The sequence below is a fragment of the Anabrus simplex genome, chromosome 1, assembly GCF_040414725.1.
Source record: "Anabrus simplex isolate iqAnaSimp1 chromosome 1, ASM4041472v1, whole genome shotgun sequence".
Classification (NCBI taxonomy): Eukaryota; Metazoa; Arthropoda; class Insecta; order Orthoptera; family Tettigoniidae; genus Anabrus; species Anabrus simplex.
Genome location: NC_090265.1, coordinates 484,676,872 through 484,698,461, shown reverse-complemented (window position 1 = coordinate 484,698,461; position 21,590 = coordinate 484,676,872). Strand labels below are relative to the sequence as shown.

General features: G+C 41.0%; 1 protein-coding gene across 1 annotated transcript in view; it reads left to right on the top strand.

Moving 5' to 3' along the window:
* Nucleotides 1-21,590, top strand: part of js (jiangshi) — a 418,545-nt gene that overhangs the window by 90,072 nt on the left and 306,883 nt on the right. The window contains exon 2 of the mRNA XM_067144712.2: nt 20,503-20,538. The gene's annotated coding sequence lies outside the window, so the exon portion shown is untranslated. The remainder of the gene's footprint in view (nt 1-20,502; nt 20,539-21,590) is intronic.

The window sequence follows — 21,590 nt, the reverse complement described above, 5'->3', positions numbered from 1 at the left end:
AACACCGTATTTTCGTATGTAAAAGTGTCACTCCACCCAATAGCGTAGGCAGAACATCTCTAATAGGGTCAGGTTCTCAAATACGGCCACCAAAGTATAATCGTATATTTTATTCGAAGGTGAAAAGGAGTACAAAGACAAATTAAAGTTGAAGTGAAAGGTAAATAACTACGAAATGTTTAGTATGCCGGAATTCAAAACAACTGTATTATAGATGAATTTACTTGAACTTATTTAGGATCATTGCAAAACGGCGGTATTAGAAGACAGTCTTGTAAGATGGCCGTCTACGGAAAATTCTGTTTATGAACACTTTTCACACACAAAATCTTTTGCACCATGTGCATTTGCACACTTCTCATGACATCACATATTGTACTTCACACAACACACCCAGATTTGCCCGTCGTGGTCTTCGCTGAAGAGTCCATCATAACATCCGCACCTGTTATCATCAGTGTTTCGTGCGTATCCATTTTTTGCTTTCGGGTTCATTTTCGCCATTTTCTTTGCTCTTCGTTCTCTTATGTGTTGTGGGGAAGTCAAAATTGTGGCTTTTTTACTTCTGCCTGTATTTTTCTTCCTTGGTACAGAAGGCGTAGGGCATAGTTGCTGCAGCTGCCAGGTTGCCGACCGTGTTACAAGATTATACACTTCCGAATAATTCACCACCTATCTCACATATGGCAGCACTAATCTACCGTAACGAACTACGGTTCCCTTCAGTGAAGGCCATGCTTTAACAGGCAATGTTCGCCTTTTATAATTTAAAACTCATACTGCTACAGTGAATTATATTTCAGAACACGAAAAATAAAAATGCTTCGTCAGACTTACCTTTAGAATGTGGATGTTTTATATTCTGTCGTAGAAAAGCACAAAACAGACATATGACAACTCAACGGAAGCCGAACAAGTATGGCAATGCTTTTAACACACTCTGTCGGATTCTTCACTAGATAGGAGGGCGGTAGATTTGAAAGAACGAAATATGGCCGTTTTACAAGACTTGACCCTAAATGTGAGGTAGATCTGTCCTATCAGCCTGTTCGGCAGTACTGTAGATATGGTCCAATGATATGGTCACCAATTATCCCAGCCCAGATGTTAATACCGAAACTGTGTTGGTGATTTCACATTACCTGCGCACGCGGAATTTCGTCCGCCCAAACATGCATGTTGTGCAAGTTTAATACGCCGTCTCTAGTAAAAGTGCATTCATCAGTGAATAGCACAAAGTTCGGGAATTGTGGCTGGAGTATGCATAGTTGTAAATACCACTGCGCAAACTGTGGTAGTCCTTCTCCCGTAATGCCTGGACTTTCTGCTGATGGTATGGATTGAGCTGCTGATCACTGACAACATGCCACACGGCACTTTTACCTGTGTGCAGTGCCTGTGCCACTTACCGAATTCTGGTGGATGTGTCCTCCTCATACTGTGGTGTTCGAGCCGAGCGTGGATGACCCACATCACGTTTCGGCACCTAACATAGGACAAACAGTAGAATTGGGATAGTACGTATTCGCAAGTAACAAGCACGAATTTTTAGTACTTTAATGTCCAATGGACACACCTCAGGCAGAAAGTACCTACGTGGAACTGACCGGCTTCTCTTAATCGTCTCTCGATGGCCGCAAACGTGGAATGATGTGGGCTACGTCTGTTTGGAAAACGTTCCGCATACAATCTTGCAGCAGCTCTACCATTGCGATCCGCTTTGCCGTATGCAAGCACAATGTCGGTCACTTCCTCAGCTGTGTGCTGGTTCATGTCACACTGCTGTTGACAACGTTACTACACTGGCAGACTGCAGTACGCAAGCAACGCAGTAGGACGCGCACCAATGACTGACTGGAGGAATGTAGCTCATGCGCAGGAATGGTATTAGGCTGAGGTAGTCCATCCGCAGTACACATATGGCTAAAGGGTTGCATACCTTCCGTATTAAGATACCGAATCGGAACAAATTGTCATAACTAGGGGGCGGATTTCTATGACCAGTCATATTTTTTCCCTTAACATTATATCTTATAGTCTTGTATTTTCAACACGTTTCCAAGCATGATAATCAAGATTAAACAGGTGTTATTGGGCATATAAATGCATATTTAGGCTTTCTTAAGTTTTATGGCATATTTTCAACAAAATATCATTATAACGGCATATTTTGGTAATTTTCATTTTAATTTCGTACTATAAAAATCAGAATAAGCTCTAGAAATTATTTTTCAGGATAGAATGGAATATACTACTGAAGAACCATTATAAAGTAGTGTATGGAATGTTTCTAACAGGTAGGAGCTATTGTTTGCTAGCTGGGTCAATTCCTGCAAACCGGGCAATTGTTTACACGGAAGCAGAGGTAATTATGTAGTTATTTGTCATTATTCTTATCTCTCCCCTTTCCCTTCCCTCTTCCACCTTCAACACACTGAATAACCTTGGTCATTAGGGAGCTTCAGTCATACAGTTCCTTTCAATATGCCTAAAACGAAAGTCTCAATTTGTGAAAAGTTGCGAAGTTTTGTTCGCGAGTTCGGTGAAAACATATTCAGTACGGATGGAGTGATATTATTCTGTAAATTGTGTGAGGTAAAAGTTACTGCCGAAAAACGCTTCTCTGTGCAACAACACTGTAATACTGTAAAACATAAGAATTGTGTAACTAGATATTCTGCACTCGAAAATAGGCAACGTCTGCTATTCGAAACCCCGACATCAAGTTCTCAGAGTTCACAATTTTCACAAGATCTCTGCAAGATTATGGTTTCGTCTAATATCCCTTTAAAGAAAACAGCCGAAGCTTCAGACAGTTTCTTGAAAAATATACAAAGCATCCTGTTCCCAACGAATCTACTCTCAGGAAGGACTATCTGACACCTTGTTACGAAGAGATGTTGGATATAATAAGGCGTGGCGTGGGAGACAGTAAGATATGGGTTTCAATAGACGAGACCACAGATGTGGATGGAACATATGTAGCAAATGTGATCGTTGGCACGCTGAACGAAGACCGGCCTGGAGATACATTCCTCCTGACATGTGAAGTGCTACAGACAAACCATTCCACCATTGCAGATCTCTTCGACAATTCAATGAATCTGTTGTGGCCAAACGGGGCAAAGAGAGAGCACATTTTTCTATTTGTAACTGACGCTGCTCCGTATATGGTGAAGGCAGGCAAGGGACTTAAAATGCTATTCCAGAAAATGATACATGTGACATGTCTTGAACATGCCTTGCATAGAGCAGCTGAAGAAGTTAGAAGTAGCTACCCTGAAGTTGATAAATTAATATCGAACTGTAAGAAAGTGTTTGTCAAAGCTCCGCTTCGCGTTCAGAAATTTCAAGAAGAAGAACCTTCACTACCCCTACCTCCCAAGCCAGTTATAACGCGATGGGGGACTTGGCTTGATGCCGCAGTGTACTATTACAACAACTTAGATGTCGTGGAGAAGATCGTGAAGTCTTTTGATCCTGCAGAATCGTCCTCCATAAAAACCACTCAAGATTTATTTTCAAGCACTATATTAAAAGCGGACCTGGCTTACATAAAGTCCAATTTTAATTCTTTATCTGGAGTAATCACGCAACTGGAAGTTTCAGCTGCAGAACTAAGCGATGCACTGGATGTTGTAAAGTGCACTGAACAGGAATTAAAGCATGCGAAAGGAACAATAGCATCTAGGGTGTGTAAAAAATTAGAAAATATACTGGAAAAAATAGCGGACTTGTGTACCTGCGTGGAATAAGTGACATTCTTTGTGGAAGCTCTTCATCTGCAGATTTCCAGGAATTTTCTCTAAGTGATTTAACTCTATTCAAGTACGCTCCCGTTACATCATGTGGTGTCGAAAGAAGTTTTTCTCGCTACAAGACGATACTCAACGACAAGAGGAGGGGATTCTCATTCAACAATCTTAAGATGCATGTGGTCATAAATTGCAACAATTCTGATAATGGAGAATAGATCAGGTATGAAAGTTTCGTTCAAATAACATATGTTTTGTGTATAAATTAAAACATTGAATATTGAACAGCGAAATTAACTGTAGTGTTTGTGTCTTCCACAGAGTCCGTCCTTGCCTAGGAGTATGCAGTGTACCCTTAACGAGTTCATGAAATATTCATCATTTTAGTTGATTTTGGGTTAAAGATTTCGAAGAATTAAACATTTTTTAAACTCTAAATTAATTGCAGCCTGTAGTAATCGTAATAAACGTGCTTCTATGTAACGTAGATGCTATTCATTAAGTCATATTTTGAATTTTATAGGTCATATTTTTATGTTTTTTAGGTCATAAGTGCATACATATTTCATACATTTTTAGGTCATAGAAATCCGCCCCCTAGTCATAACCGTTCTCAGACTTCGACGCTCTCCAGCGCCCAAGCCGTGCATTTCCGGACAGGGGCTCCTTCTTGAAAACCGATCAGTCCGCCATCCTGCACAACATATTAAGCCTTGTCGGTGTTTTTGGCGACATCCTGTATATATATAAACATAAATGATATGAGTAAAGAAGTGGAGTAAAGAAGAGCATCGAAAAAGGTCTTGCAGAAGAATAGTGATTTTATCTGGGGCTTTCCTTGTTATGTCTAGCTTCCTCTGTGGAATAGCGTTAAACGTCGGCCTCCAGAACTCAGGATTGTGGGTTCGATCCCGACAGTGGTGGTCGCATTTTTCAGGGACGGTAAAAGTACACAGGGTACTTCATGTCGTACGATGTCGACATGTGAAAGATCTCTAGTGACATACTTGGTCCTATACCTGACAAAATTAATTTAAAACTCGTCTGTAGAACACTCAGGATAAATCCTCTACCATCTCATAGAGTAAAACAGAAAGAAACTGACTTTCAGGTAGCTTAAATGGCGTCAAATCAAAATGTCTCCTTACGGTATCTGAGGCCACACCATTACGATTCGTTTTGTCACTACATTTATCTCAGTTCCTTGTAATCTTCTGAGTGTGTGGCTAGATGAAGTATAGCTGTTCCTTCACCGGCTTCTCGTCTTGACAGGAAAAATCTAGTCCATTGAACTGTTACTTTTTGGATGTAATATTGTCCAAAGGTCTAAAATTCGTAAATATATCAGTTAACACGAGCTATTCTTGGAATAAGCATGATAGAGAAGAGTTCCAAAATACGATCACAACAGGAGATCGTAATGTGTGAACACATTTGGCATACAAGGGTAAGGCTTAATTACAGGTTTAAAACATTAGGATGAATTGTTACGTTCTTCTGCCATCTCTAACTTTGTAGGATAAAATTTACATTGCAAGACAGGTATATTGAACATAAAAGCGCGAGATCATTTTTCGGCTTGACTTACCATGTTGTACAGAACATCGTCCTTACATTGCAATCTATCATTACGTACTGCTATACTATTGAGATTATTATTATTATTATTATTATTATTATTATTATTATTATTATTATTACTAGCATGTACCCGTAGCTTCACTCGCGTTTATTAATTCAGCCATTAGATGTTTTAAACTATTTATTTAAAAGCAAAATAAAACATATTTTATTAACACACATCGTTTTTACATAGGTAAATTGGATGAAATACAGTACTTTTATTTTTAATGTCTGTGCCCGCGACTTCGGACGCGTTGAATTTTCTTTTTGACTTATAAAGCTCCCTTGTCAACTTTTGAAGTATTTTGATTTTTGTTTTGTTTTGGCTTTTCGTATTAATCTCATTGAAATATATACATTATATACAATGTTTGGTGTACGATTTCCTTGGGCTAAAACAACAACGCTAGTGGCTTCCGTCGCTCGTGAACATGCGACGTACATAGCTGTCCATGGGTAAAGTAACCCGTAGTTAAATCTATACGAACTTTGCCAACGTTTGCCCTTGCGACTTGTTGATTGTCATACCAAAGCTGATATCGATAGAAAATTGCAGTCTTTTGAAATCAAAGGGAAAATTCGACGGTATGATGGAAATCCATGGTATAAATACCTTCTCACCTTTTCCTCATCCGGATATTATACGGTCTTCTATAACGTTTCTTTGCAATGACACTACTCGCCAATCTAGTACTACCATTGCAAAGTCTCGGTGGGTTCAAATTACGGTGTAGTATGATGGGTACGCCAATCTTAAGTTCTAATTTGTGAGGGGGTAGACCAGGCACAATTATACTGCTTATCAATTCTGTTCGATAATTAACAGCCTTATCCGGATTGCAAACTGTATTGATGGAAAGGTATGTTTGTGATTCATCAGGAGGAAGCTTATCTAAACTGCTCTGACTAAGAGCAGTAACCTGGTCATTTATTAGTGCTAAAATTGATCTTTCACACAACCACGAATTTTCTTTTATACTGAGATTGTGAACGTCATCGTAAATACTATTTATTAAGGTTTCATTGTCCGCCTCAACCTGACAAAGATCGCTAGGTAGTTCTATATCACGAGTATCATTCACTTCTGGACATTTCCGCTCTCCAGCATCAAGGAGAATTTTGCTAAATGTTGAATCAGCTGAATTTACTCTCATTCTTTTAAAGAAAGTTTTTTACAATGTCTCCAAAGTACATTTAGTGGCAATTGGCAATATGTCTAAAATCTCGAGCGAATAAAAATGTTACTCCTCCAAATAATAACTGTTCTGTTCACGGCTTTGATTGAAATTTTGTTCGCCATAGTGCATTCGTCTCACATTACAAAGACACACTCTTGTAATACTTTGGCTTAATGACTATTTTTCGATACACTGGAGACTAGATTTTCCATACGCTCTGCTTCTATTGGTATTTTAAACATGGAATGTGCTGTTTTCCTCCCTCCAGGAAGTAAAGTTGCAGCTATTCCCGAAGATGCGACTGCTATGACAATCGTTTTCCCTGAACGTATTTTGGCCAGTAAAAGATTTATCAAAAATGTCTTGCCAGTACCGTCCGGAGCGTTTACAAAATGTACACCACCAGCGTTAGCAGCATTCACACTGTCAATGTGGAGTCGGTAAACTTGATTTTGTTCGTTCTTTAATCTTGGTTCATTCTGATTTATCGTATGTTGAAGTTCAACTGGATCGAAATGTGTGTGTGTTCAATACATTCTCTGTTCAAATGATTAACAATCCCATCGGTCGCTTGTGGAGATGGTAAACCATAATGAGGGAGAGTATTGCCGCCTATGGAAAGAAGAACGCCTTGCAACGCAGAGCACGATTAATAAAGTTTTGTAAATGAGTATTTATGTCTGCATCTGGTTAATGTTGTTGGAGGTCTCCTACATAATCTTCCATGAAATGTTCCTTAAACTTGTCCCATAATTCTGAGGGATTAGAAACATTGCAGAATACCAATACAATGGCAAACAGCTCTCGCAATTGAGATGTGCTGCTGCTTATACTGGCATCTGTTAATGTGTCGCGCCAGTGATTATCGCCTTCTAGTAAACCATGCTGCTTGATAAGTAGGATGTAAAGTACCATTCACACTTTTTAGACTTTTGAAATAAGTTAGTTCCTTGACAACATTTATCCTTAGATAATAACATTCCCGATCATGAGGATGAATTGTATAAGTTCTACCAAGAGTATGCTCGTGAAATATGCCGGGATGACCCTCTACAAGTGTTCCTCGACGTCGCCGTTGGAATGTGCCATTTTCTTTATCAAATGTGTAATAAGCTGGTACTTCTTCATACAATAAACTGGCTGCGAATTCGTCGTTATGGCACAGATCGAAAAACGCCATCAATGTGGTATTCCTCGGATTCTCTACCACTCCACGGACATTGTTTGGATGAAAATAAATTCTCTGACCATTTTCTAGATGGATATTCAGGATGTGTTACTGCGAGGAAACGTTCGTGAATCGAAAATGACAATATACGCCAGATTGCTTCGTAAATATTAATAGATCTTGCATTTTGATATGATGTCACTTCATCGTTAGCATTTTGTACTCCAAATACTGCGAAGTCTGAACTTGTGTTGACATACTTACAAGTATATTTTATTAATTTTAGTCAGACGATTGAGGCGCTGGCCTTCTGGTCCCAGTGTGGAAGGTTCGATACTGGCTCAGTCCGGTGGTATTTGAAGATGCTCAAATACGTCAGCATCGTGTCTGCAGATTTACTGGCACGTAAAGGAACTACTGCGGGACTAAATTCCGTCACCTCGGCGTCTCCGAAAACCGTAAATGTAGTTAGTGGGACGTAACACAATAACATTATTATTATTAAACTTATGGATTCATAAAATCAAGACCCAGGTGCCATTTGTAGGGGCTGCCTGGTCGAGGCGGTAAAGGCGTGCTCGATTCGCCCGGAAGGACGTGGGTTCGAATCCCCGTCAGGAAGTCGAAAAATTTAAGAAACGAGATTTCCACTTCCGGAGGTGCATATGGCCCTGAGGTTCACTCAGGCTACACCAAAAATGAGTACCAGGTTAATTCCTGGGGGCAAAGGCGGCCGGGCGTAGAGCTAACCACTCTACCCCATCACGTGCCGCGGTTAAAAATGGTGGAAGCCTTTACCTTCAACTCCTCCAAGGGCCTTCATGGCCTGTACGGAGGTGTCTTTGTCTTTATCTTTGTCTAAGTACCATTTGTATTGTGCCAAGAGTAGATTTTTTCTTCTATAATGCTTTCTCCTAATGGTAGATCCTCCGCCATTTTTAAACCAAGCAAATGCTGGGACTATACTTTAATTAAGGCCACGGCCGCTTCCTTCCGACCCTTAGCCCTTTCCTCTCCCATCGTCGCCATCAGACCTACCTGTGTCAATGCGACGTAAAGCCAGTGGCAAAAAAAGAAAAATAGTTCGGGTGTGTGTGTGTGTGTGTGTGTGTGTGTGTGTGTGTGTGTGTGTGTGTGTGTGTGTGTGTGCGGATGATTTCATTACGGTATACATACAGTAGGTTAACATTATTTAACGTGCGTTGATTAATACGTTCATTTTCTCTTTAATTTCTGTTTTCCTTGTAGAGAATTGGGTCAAAAGAAATACCTTCATCGGTATTGGGGTTGTAGCCAGACATTTCAAACAATAGGTTACACTTTGTGTTCAATTTCATCCCAGAATTGTTCAGAGTGAATATTTCTATAGGATGGATGTTCCCACGGAAAACTATCTTCAGAGCTGCCGATAGTGGCTTTCGAACCCACTGTCTCCCGGATGCAAGCTCACAGCTGCGCGCCCCTAACCGCACGGCCAACTCGCCTGGTCACCCAAACTCGGTTATTACGGTCTTCATGTAATGTTATTCAATATAATACGAGACATTTAAATCATTTCTAAGTGGGAAGTTGATGTTTGTGGTGGGATATTAACAACCCTGTGGCACACGAGGACAAAGAATTGATCTTATTTATTCAAAGAAATTGATCAATTGCTTATAACTTTACAAATAGACATTAAACACAGTAGGCAGGATATGTTATAAATCCAGGCCACGTTATAACCATGAAAAACTTACAATTTCGTTTTATTGTTTTGATCTTCACTGGCCTTCTCGATCTTCTGAAAGGGAGATGGGTATTTAAGGTGCATAGTTTTACGGAAAACTTTCGGAACTTCGAGACGATACTAATGTGCTTGAAGAACCAGCTAGGCCGCGAACCGTCCATATCGAACTTCAGTTCATTTTGTGGGCACGTGAAAGAAGATAACATGGATGTTACATATATTTTTATTTACATTTCTTCAAGCAACTATATTCTTCTTGGCTAACAGCAGCAACACTAAACAGTAAAGAATCCTACGTGATGTAACAGCTAAATTAGCATTAATGCAGCCTCAAAATGTTTGATGTAATGAACGTCTGATCTCAGCACTATCGCTCTCAACCAAAAAGAGGTTAACAACAGTGGAGTAATAAGCGAAGTACATCATGTACAACTGAAATTTGAATTGCATCAGTGTGTGAACTAGAAAACTATTCCTAGGTCGTTAACGATCTAGCGGGTTTAGATGAGCTAAGAACGGAATGTGTTATTCGGTGGGACTGCGTGGGCGTTAAGTTCGTCCTTGACAGTGACCCTGCAGTGACGTCATTACATACACACTCACGCTCGGTAATTACAGGTACAACAATGGAGTCACTGATTCTTGTTTGCGCGCACCAAGGTCTTATCCTTGTCAAGTTATCTCTCTTGTTGAGTCCAACAGGGATGCATCACGCAAAACTTGCAGCGGAATGGTAATATACGGTATGTGCTTTCCGTTTCTTGATTGTTTTACATGAGACTTATATGGAGTATTTCTAAATTTATGATAATCGAAACTAAATTATTACCATATTTACGCGAATAATACCCGCATTAAAAAAAATTGAGGCACGAAATTGGGGTGCGGGTTTTATTTGAGTCAATGTTGGCAATTTTTTCAAAATCAGCCTTCCTAAAGTTAGGGTGCGGGGTTATTCGGTGGCGGGGATTATTCACGTAAGGGCACTTTAAACGCATGAAAATGAAATTACCATATTCTGCTGATGTTTTAAAAAAGATGGAAAATAATACAGGTGCAATGACGACTGCGGACTTGAAAGGGGAATTTAAGGAAAAGCGCAGAAAATTATCCGGAAAGAAGCAAGAGTTGACTGGAAGAACTAAAAGTAGCAACCTTTTCTTTTAGTGTTTTTGTTAAGATTGAATTATTTAAGTGCAAATAGCCTTTTGAAAACATGCGTAATATATATCTTTTAGGTTAGAGGTGTACATACGGTACGATACTCGTACGAGTGCAGTACCAGAGGCTACAGCCAGTAGGCCTACTACTGAATTTAATGTTCCTTCAGTGCACGAGTTTCAAGGCCAAGTTTCAGTTCATAAGACAGATACAAATATTTTAAACTTGGAATTGATGAATTGCTCCAGTGTCAAATTATAGGTCACTCTGTGATTATGGGTTACACTACCGCACACGGTGTTATGGATGCTTCCCTACTCTCGGGATTATTTCCAAGGTGCCGCTACCACTCCATGCACATATCGAAGGTACAGCATTCTCCTTGAGTCTTCGTCTTTCACCTAAAATGATTGAATAATACTGAAAAAAGAAAATCCTCAGCCTGTTTCTAATAATTAAAAACATACAGGAACAAATGACGATCGACAAGCGCATACCGTGTACCACTCGAGAGACATCTATCGGTAGTGTTTGAGTACCTCCCTATTTCGCACAGGCCTTGATACCTGACAGAGCTGAGGTGATCAATCAATGAACCAATCGATCGCCAGTGATCTGCATTGAGGACCGTCGTCCAGGTGGCAGATGCCCTATCGCTTGCTTACCTAGTTTTTTATTAAGTGTTTTCAAATAACTAGGAAATGTATCGAGCATTTTCCTGGATAAATTATATTCCAATACCTTACTCCTCGTGCTATAAATGAATATATGCCCCAATTAATTTGTCCTCTTGAGTTACAACTTTATTTTCATATTATGATCTTTCCACTCAAGCTTATTCGTCTACTAATGTCATTCCACACCATCTCTCCGCTGACAACTCGGAAAAACCGAGCTCGATAGCTGCAGTCGCTTAAGTGCGGCCAGTATCCAGTATTCGGGAGATAGTGGGTTCGAACCCCACTGTCGACAGCCCTGAAGATGGTTTTCCGTGGTTTCCCATTTTCACACCAGGCAAATGCTGGGGCTGTACCTTAATTAAGGCCATGGCCGCTTCCTTCCCAGTCCTAGCCCGTTCCTGTCCCATCGTCGCCATAAGACCTATCTGTGTCGGTGCGACGTAAAACAATAGCAAAAAAAATAGCAACTCGGAAAAAACCGTCCTGTATCTGAAGAAATTGGTAGCGAAGAATTTCTCTATGCTGAGAAGAAGCCGTTCTTCCTTATCCAGAGTGAAACTCTTTATGAAGGAGAAAGAAAGGAGCAATTGAAGAATCTGCAAGTGTTCACAGATAACGAAGAAATTCCTCGCATGAAATCAAGAGTTGTTGATTCTGATGACAATCCAGAATATACCTATCCAATTGTACTTCCATCAAGACGTGTAATGGTTGAAGGGATGATTGCTAGCTGCTTTACGTCGCACCGACACAGATAGGTCTTATGGCGACGATGGGACAGGAAAGGCCTAGGAATGGGAAGGAAGCGGCCGTGGCCTTAATTAAGGTACAGCCCCAGCATTTGCCTGGTGTGAAAATGGGAAGCCACGGAAAACCATCTCCAGGGCTGCCGACTGTGGGGTTCGAACCCACTATCTCCCGGATGCGAGCTCACAGCTGCGCGCTCCTAACCGCACGGCCAGCTCGCCCGGTAAGGGATGATTGAACAATTTCATTTTTTTTATAATCATGCTGGGACACACACGCTACTTGTTTTGTTGTACCAAAGAGTTTGTATTCTTAGAGGAGGAAGAAGAACGGTGGCAGAAGTTGTTCGGAGATGTCATCTGTCGTCGTAACTCCGCTAAAGCTTTGAAAGTACCTTTCCCTCCCTTACCACAGGCAGCTCGTCTCCTTATTCACAAGTCTCCCCAGCCCGAAGTTTGCAACATTTCGTAACACTACTCGTTTGTAGGAAATCGCCCAGAACAAACCGTGCTGTTCTCCTTAAATTTCTTTTCCAGTTTTCGTATCCAGTAGTCCTCGTGATGGTCCCATACATTGGAACCATACTCTAGTTGGGGTCTTACCAGAGACTTACTCGCCCTCTCCTTTACATCCTTACTAAAACCCCTAAATATTCTCATAACCATGTGAGGAGATCGGTAATCTTTCTTAACAACCTCGTTATGATTTCCCCAATAAAGAACATTCCTTATATTAACACCTAGGTACTTACCGTCTTCCCCAGGAGGTACTATCACCTACTCCCCACAATAATAAAAATCGAGAGGACCTTTCCTTGTATTTCTTGGTTTCACGACTTGACTTTTCATCCCATTTACATTCATACCATTGTCTGCTGTCCTCTCACAACAAATTCTACAGTCGCGCACAATCCTGATTCTTTTACTACTGTTTTGAATTGTGAGGCAAGCTAACGGGAGTCGACAAGCGGAAGTACAGATTTTCATTTGTAGCAATTGACAGAGACAAATATACGTAATGAGGTTCCAACAGACAATAGAAGTGATAGAAGAGCCTATGGGTTCTGGTCTGAATGGACAAATAATAGGTGTTCGACTGGCTTGTATGTTCCCCTATGATAACAAACGGAAGTCAACGATCAACTTTATTTACTTTATAGAGGAGTGAAAAGCTACCATACTAATAAGAAATTATTCGAGGACAAGTAGTCTTGGACGGAAGAAGCCGCAACATTTTGGTGTAGGCAAAAACTTTGTGTTGGAAGATTTTAGTAGTTTTTAAGTGAAGGAGACACTTATTTTAATAAAACTACCTTAAGATAACCCACTTCTCTGGTTTCTTTTGTACATACGTGCGGTTTTCTCTATATAATGCAGTAGATGTGCATTAAAAGACTGTATACGCACTTATGTTCATTAAAAACAGAACACCTTGAAAGACTAGAGATAGGAAGTTCATATTCATAGGACATGTTCATTAGTATGTTCTGCAGAAACGATTAGCATTTCAGTCACCTAGGTTCAGCACGTACCCTGTTACCTAGTAGGCACTAGGTCCTCCATGGGCACTGATAACGTGTTCCATGCGTGATGCTCATAAGGCGCGAATGGCGTCGTGGGGTATTGCCATCCATGCTGCATTCATCTGGTTCCACAGTTCATCTTTAGTGGTTGGCACTGGGTCACAGCGCCGCACCCGTCGTTTCACCATATCTCACACATTTTCGATTGGCGACAAGTCCGGTGATCTGGCAGGTCAGGGCAACAGTCTGACATCCTGTGACAACAAGAAGGCACGTGTTTGTGCAGCAACATGTGTTCGCGCATTGCCCTGCTGAAATATGGCGTTTGGGGTGTCGTGCAGAAAGGGTATGGCTACGGGTCACAGGATGTCATTCACGTAGGTCAAACTGGTCACAGTGCTCACACCATAAGGCCTTGAGTTGGCGATTAATGTCTTGTGTGAATGCAGTCAATGTGATGCCTCTTCCACTGTCTGCGGCGAACCAAAATGCGCCCATATTTTTCAAACAAACAGAACCTGGATTCGTCCGAAAACACTATCTGCTGCCATTCCTGTCCCCAGTGACGTCGTTCCATACACCATTGCTGTCTAGCATGTTTATGCACATTAGTCAAAGGTAAGTGGAGAAGTGGACGGCGCTGGTAACCCAGACCGTAATAAACGGCGACGGACTGTCACTCCTGATAGTGTACGATGTGTTACACTGTTCTATTGTTGCGCCAGAGCCGAGGAGGACTCAGATCTGTCCTGCAATGCCATTCAGATGAGGTGTCGATCTTCTCGGGGCTGGTCTGGGTGGTGCGACCAGACCCATCTTGTTGTGTTCTACCGCCTTCTGTGAACCATTCTGTACACACGTGTTGCACTGCCTACACGCTTCGTCCCACAAGAGCAGCAGTTTCGCGGATGGATGCATCACGTTCTCTCATGCCAATAATGCGCCCTCTTTCAAACGCAATCATTTGACGGTGCGGTTCTCGCATACGTCTGCGAGGCATCCTGTACGTCTGCTCAAGTCACACTGATCCATTACCTTCGGTTTATGGTGACAACGAGAGCCGCAGGCACATTTTACCAGTCGGTGGTGTTGCGCAGAGATATCGATGTGGACCTTGAACCTGAGGGCCGACATGGTTGACATGCTAATAATTTCTTCAGAACATACTAATTCACATGTCCTGTGAATATGAACTTCCTATCTCTAGACTTTCTGGTTTTTATGAACATGAGTATACATCTTACATACTAAATAATTACACGAAAATACATTCTTATACACTACATTTGATGTTTTGTTGCCTTGCACATGCATAAACAGATGTTCTGCTTGTCCGACACGTGAGAAAGCAATGTTGAGCTGACCATATGAGAAACTGGAATCCTTTAAATAAACTCTGCAATAGTGGAACGTTTGCCCTGACACTTACTGATAGTCATGCTATAAACTAATCTCACTGGAAGTTGTAATCGTTTGAAACAAAATGATAAATCAGTTGAGATCAATGGAATTCCTGGTATGGAAACCGATTTTCCTTTTCCTTTGCCGGTTAAGATTACTTCTGCGATGGTAGTTGTAGCTGCAGGGTGAAATATATGAACACACACATCTATTTATATATACTGTATATAGCCGGCGAATTGCAACCCCCACATCTCCCATACCACCACAGCTACCTACACAGAACCGCTATAGTGCGCGATGGAAGACTCGATGCTACTACTGCACATGAACACCAGTGATCTGCGGTGGGTATTTGTGGCTCCAAGGTGAAACATACAGACATACTGACCTGTGTTTAATGTAATGGGTAGGTCCAAAAAATATCCGGTAGTTTATGAACCGCTGAGGAAGAGAACGTAAAATGTTCTCGAAACATGTATGAAGTGTAATGTTGATATAAATAATTAATTAAGAATTTTGAAGTATTGACAGGGCTGATTTGAAGTATAACAGTGATTTTCATTAGTTCATTACATCGAAATTAGCGTTTGTCTGTACATTATGAAAATAATAATTTTGTTTGACGGAAAAACATTTCCATATCCTACGGTACAAGTTCTGTGTATATATGTTCGAGTATCACGTGAACATGGCGGAGTATACTTTTATGAAGCCTGGCATATATTTTACAATTGTTTTAAATTACACATTGGGCTAATGGACGTTACAATATCAAACATAGTAAGAAGCCGAGGATAGAGGTTGAAATAGTTTCTTGCTGATATTTTGAAAACGGCCAGTTTTATTTAGAAATGCTTCAAAGAAAACTTACTTTACATTTATTTTTAAACATTTTGTGTCAAATCTGCTTTCTTGATAGAGCCAGATCTGACTGACATAATTGCAAATAACCTAGGAAATGATACCACTGTTGGCTTTGAACCTACGTTCTTCGGATTCGGAGGCCAACACTACTACACATCTCCAGAGATTGACCTGGGCTATTTCGCGTCTGCTGCCACTCACCTCCTCTGTTTCAATTGTGGAACACTAACCTGTCAACGACGGGTTCAGGAGCTAGTTAATAAATACCTCATTAATAATATTCACTTCATGTTCTCCTCCATGAACACCAATCGAGACGTATTTTATAACTGGGAAAATATTCTAAGGGAACAGATCTCGATAAATCACCGATAGTGTCCAGTGTTACCGTGCCAATCAGATCGCTACTTATCACTCATTTTGTGTAAGTTTGTACAGCTCCTAGTCTTTGAATTAGGTGTGAAATGTAGCAGAATACTCACTTAGCCCGAAATAATGTCGTTGATCCATAAGGAAGTATGTTGCCAAGTGTGTGAGCTTACCACCCCACACCTTGAGAGTAGTAACAGGAGTCATGCTGTACAACTTCCTCGCTAATAGTAGTGGCTGACGTCCAAGATATTGAAAAGTAAGTTAATTAAGCGAGTATCAGTTAGATCTGTATATTAATACAGAAATGAAGTGTTTATTTAACTGTCAACAAGAGGGTAACTAAGAATAGGTGTAGTTACAACGTGACACGCCAGATTAAATAAATTATATGTAATAGAGTTGGGCTAGGCACAACTTGAACTAAGCCGTTGGAATACATGTAATGAAAATGGTGAGGATAATTATTGTTGTTTTAAGGGGTGTATGCCTTTGCTGGCGGGACCTAGTGTTTACAGTGCACTGTGTCTTCTGGTATGGGCTAGAGCAATTTTGTTACTTTCATTGATCTGTCTCAGTCTCATCCTTGGCTTTGACAAAATGAAAGTGACTGAGGTATGAGCGATGATAGTAATGCCATTCCTTACGCAGCCAGTCCCTGCTATGAATGGTGTGAAAACGTTGCTCATAGGGTCGGTTGGTGCATGCATTTCAGTGGGCTTGGCAGACTGATATGTAATAGCAACTTCTGGCTCGGTGAGGAAAGCAACGGGAAACTACCTCACTCCTCATTTCCCTAGTACGCCTCTTCAGTGATGCCTAGGCCATCTATGACAGCTCATGGCGGAACTGTTGAGGATCCAACCAGCCTTCGGGCTGATGACTAAACAAACAAACAATTAAGGGGTGTAACATCGAGTTCACTGATCCCACATATAATGAAACCTGCCCTTAAACCATTTTGAAGTAAAAAGTTGAACGTGATGAGTCATCAAAATTTTACATTTTGCTTTCTCAGTTCTTTGAATAGAGTAAGTTTTTTTTATTCGAAAAATATGCAGGGTATATCCGTGATGATTTAACAAACTTTCAGGGATGATGAAGGACGGCAAATGGATCAATTTGAGATATGGAGCCGTAGTCCGGAAACGATCGAGTCAAAGTTAAACAAAATTCCACTCATTTAAGTCCGTATACCTGCACAAGTTTCATAAGCTGATCCATTTACAATAAATATTCGAAATGTCATCCCCCTGCGCCAATGCAGGCATGGTATCGCCGCACAAAGTTCTGTGTTACCCGTTCGAATATCCCCGGTGTCGTTAGAACAGCGTCGCTGGCAGCGAGAATTCTTGCCAAGTGATCCTCTTCACTCTCAACAGGTGTCTCTCACACACGGCTTTTCACATGGCCCCACAAGAATAAATCAAGTGGGGTGAGATCAGGTAAACGAGCGGGCCGCGAAACAGGATCGGTGTCTGTTAAGAACGGACGGACGACAAACAACTTGTATTATTAATAACTTTTGACTCGAACGTTTCCGGACTACGGCTCCTTATTACCGGGCGAGTTGGTCGTGCGGTTAGGAGCGCGCGGCTATGAGCTTGCATCCGGGAGATAGTAGGTTCGAATCCCACTATCGGCAGCCCTGAAGATGGTTTTCCGTGGTTTCCCATTTTCACACCAGGCAAATGCTGAGGCTGTACCTTAATTGAGGCCACGGCCGCTTCCTTCCCGTTCCTAGGCCTTTCCTGTCCCATCGTCGCCATAAGACCTATCTGTGTCGGTGCGACATAAAACAAATAGCAAAAAAAACAGGCTCCATTTCCAATCGAACCATTTGCCGTCCTCCATCATCTCTAAACATTTGTAACATCATCACGGATACACCCTGTATAATATGCACATGTTCTTGCAAAGGAAAATATGTACTTTCAGTGACTATTTAAGTACAATAGCACCACTGCCACTATCAGCTAACATTATATTACAGAAAGCGACATAGTTTAATCTTAAGGTACAATTTTCTCAGGGACCACACGAGCTATAACAATCAAACTTTGCCTATTGCCTAAAATCTACAATGAATATCTGAAAAAATTAATTTTTTCCCTTAAAATATTAGTATGGAAGTATCCACCTTCAAAATTTTTAGGGGGAAAATATCATCTTCTTGAGAAACCATTTCAATACAGTAAGACACACTTTGGAGACACTTATAAGTCTTTACTGTAGGTAATAGTGTTATTAACTCGCACAAAAGTAATTATGACTCATAAATAACTATTTTTCGTGAAAATTATACCTAAATTATGACAGAAATTTGAATTTTTAAGTTCTATTTTTGATATTGTGCATGTATTTTACCCTACCGGTAGTTGATCTTAGATATCCTATCCTCCAGCTGAACACTCTTATTCTGAATTACCCATATTAACTAACCTCTAATATGGCAGGATGGTGCGGTAGATTGAAGCTCTGCATGTGAAGTTAACCAAGTCTTGGAATAAACCGTTTCTTATACAGGGTAATTCACCTAACATGTTACAGAGAAATAACTTCTAAACCATTTTTTTTTTTGCTAGGGGCTTTACGTCGCACCGACACAGATAGGTCTTATGGCGACGATGGGATAGGAAAGGCCTAGGAGTTGGAGGGAAGCGGCCTTGGCCTTAATTAAGGTACAGCCCCAGCATTTGCCTGGTGTGAAAATGGGAAACCACGGTAAACCATTTTCAGGGCTGCCGATAGTGGGATTCGAACCTACTATCTCCTGCATGCAAGCTCACAGCCGCGCGCCTCTACACGCACGGCCAACTCGCCCGGTCTAAACCATTAAAGATATCGGCATTCTGTTTTCATATTCGTAAATGGTATCCAGGGCCTTGTAAAATAACGTGCTACTTAGTCTCATGGGGTGATTAATAACCGATATATTGATACTAACTCCATATTTTTAAAAGGAATGGCACAAATTCATACAGCTGGCCTAAAAGATCAACTGCGTACACGTTCAAATATGCAAGTATTTTCAAAATCGGACAATTACTTTTTGAGATATAAATAAGAACAGCATGCGCGGTTTTGCTGCCGCATCAGACGGCGTTAGGTCGGGCAAGGACATATTGAGGCGCAAGCTGCTTCCTGGCCTTGATTCCAGCCACATAACGGATACCAGGCATGTACTGTAAACATAATGTGCTGTACCGTAACATACCCTGGGTGTGCAACTGGCGAACACACAACGGGGAAGGGAAATTAAACTTGTATTGTTTTGTTTTGACATGTAATAGGTAATAGCGTTTTTTCTCACGGATGGGAATGGGAAGGATTTGGAAAGGAAGTCGGCCGTGGCCTATCACAACGGTACCTATCCGGTATTTGTCTGGTGTTGAACATGGGACACCATGAAAATCACTTTCAGGTTAGGCGAGGCAGGACTCGAACCTACGCTCTCCCGAATGCACTACAGTCGCGCTGGAGCTCTGCGGAGATTAATGCGTGTAAAATAAAACATAAATAATAGTGTTGCTGCGATCTCACCACGATCAGCTCTGACCAATTGATTTTCTAGAAGGTGGTCTTCTGGTGTTTTGTGTTATGTTTATTTTTCAACTCTTAGAGTAGTATGAACTGTACACTAAAACCAGTGACAATTATAGCTTTCGTTATGTTCCTTTCAAGGCAAAGTACCTATTTTATTTCTTTTAAACACATCAACCCTTTCTGTCCTGTCATGTGTTCGTCCGTCATACACACTTTGCAAACCCATCACATGTGTACGAGGTACTTACATGCCTGGTATCCATTCTGTGGCTGAACTCACTCCCAGGAAACTGCTTGCGCCTCAATATGTCCTTGCCCGACTTCACGCCGTCTAATGCGGCATGCAAAACAGCACATGCTGTTCTTACTTATATCTCAAAAAGTAATTGTCCGATTTTGAAAATATTTACATATTTGAACTTGTACGCAGATGAACTTTTAAATCGGATGTATGAATTTGTGCCGTTCCATTTAAAAATATGGAGTTAGTATCAATATCTCGGTTGTTAATCATCCCATGAGACTAAGTAGCATGTTATTTTACAAGACCTTGCGTACCATTTACGAATATGAAAACAGAATGCTGATATCTTTAATGGTATAGAAGTTATTCCGTGTAACATGTTAGGTGAATAACCCTGTATATAAACGTACAAATCAGGCCTTAAGGCATGCAGTTTTCATGTGCAGCTACCCTAAATGAGTATAAACGATCATATTCAGTTAGCTATCCTTATTTTTCGTTCTGTTTTACAGATTTTTATCATCCTGAAGCCTACCCAGTGGATTCTGGTGAGTTATATATTTCAATAATTAGATATAACTTACAGCTAGATTTATGCTGTTGCTTGGAATAAGACTGACACTCAAAATATGTACGAAACTCACTTCTAAGTTCCACAATCCAACTGTGTTAATTGTTGTAAGCGTCTCCATAACACACGCCTTTCTGTGGCCAAACTGACTGCAGATTTTCCCCGCTCACAATCTATTCGTAAATGGCGTGTTGGTTAATTGTTGGAGGCAACCAATCCAATGTTAGAAAAATCAGCGATATAATTGTCATCGCAATAACACAGAATTCACTGTAAGCTGTATATTCTGAACTCTTTCTAGACTGTAAATAAAACACTGTGAGCCAGTATTACCGATATACTGGTTGTAGCGAATTGTGTGTTTATACTATGTGTATCAGAACTATATCGACAAAAAATCAGGGATGCCCTTCGTGTTATGTTAAGAACGATGATGCCCGCGTAAGAGGCAGGTGTGCTACCTATACAGCACAAGGCTGGCAGACTTCCTGACATAGAATCGAAAGCATGTTCTTCTGGGTGGACCAAGTACTCCTAACCAGCCTCCAAATTAGCAAGGTATGCTACTGCGTGCGTCTCAGATAACACAATTCGTCAGACTGCCTGCGCTTTGGGGCTGCCCCTCGCCGTCTTTTCGCTTCATGCCGATAAGGAAGTCACTGTCTTAAACACTCTTCTATAACTGCGGTCAAAAAATATGGTCTAGTGAGACTGAACAATACAGTGAATACAGACGTCACAACATACTAGAAATGTGCAAAAAGACGTGTAGACTCTTTCAAACTTATGGGTCTGGGGCAATATTTCGTTCAAAGCTTCCTCGTCAATTGCTTTGGTCTATGAGTGCTTGAAGGAAACCAAACTCGAGAAGACGGTCAACTTCACTGAACAAATGAGTCCACCAAAAGGTAGGCTACTTACTGTCTGATCACAATGAGCGGAAAGGAGTCGGGGAAATAGAGCAGCTCAGAAACTGGGAGGTTCAAGTGACTCACTGTTGGCACATGCTTTGATTCTTGGAACATCTTC